Below are 906 nucleotides of genomic sequence, written 5' to 3' on the forward strand. Positions count from 1 at the left end.
AAAACCCTTACTTTCATTTTCATAAATTAGGAAATTTTACAATACTTTTTAAAAACATTAGGAATAAATCATAACTAATGGTTTAAAGAAATACATATTTATAGCATCTTATATATAACTAAGATTAGGTAATACAGAAGCAAAATAAAATATATTTCAAGACTTGTTTGATGCAGGAAAAGCTACAGAGCAATTACAGAGAGAAACTACAAAAGCCTTAAAAAGCTTACTTAGAAAAGAAAAAAGTCTAGAATTAATGAGCCATGGGTCCAACTCAGGACATTGGTAAAAGGAACAATAGCATACACACAAAGGAAGTAGAAGAAAAGAAATAATATGGAGGAGAAATTTATTAAATAGGAAACAGAGACACCTGGGTGGCTCAGACAGTTGAATGTCTGCCTTTGGCTCAGGTCATGATCCCAGAGTCCTGGGATAGGGTCCTGAGTCAGATTCTTTGCTCAGTGGGGAGTCTTCTTCTCCCTCTGACCCTCCCCCTTCTTGTGCTCTCTCTCTCTCAAATAAATAAATAAAATCTTTCAAAAAAAATTAAATAGAAAACTAAGTTAAAATGGAAATGATCAAGAAAACAGAAAGCTATTGCTTTGAAGGACACTGGGGTGGTACAGTCAGTTAAGCGTCTGACTTTTGGTTTTGGCAGTGCAGAGTCTGCTTAAGATTCTCTCCCTCTGGGGCACCTGGGTGGTTCAGTGGGTTAAGCCTCTGCCTTTGGCTCAGGTCATGATCTCAGCGTCCTGAGATTGAGTCCTGTATCGGGCTCCCTGCTCAGCAGTAAGCCTGCTTCCCCCTCCCTCTCTGCTGCTCCCGCTGCTTGTGCTCTCTCTCCTTCTCTCACTCTCTGTCAAATAAATAAATTCTTAAAAAAAAAAAAAAAAAGATTCTCTC

The sequence above is a fragment of the Mustela erminea genome, chromosome 10 (genome assembly GCF_009829155.1).
Source record: "Mustela erminea isolate mMusErm1 chromosome 10, mMusErm1.Pri, whole genome shotgun sequence".
NCBI lineage: Eukaryota > Metazoa > Chordata > Mammalia > Carnivora > Mustelidae > Mustela > Mustela erminea.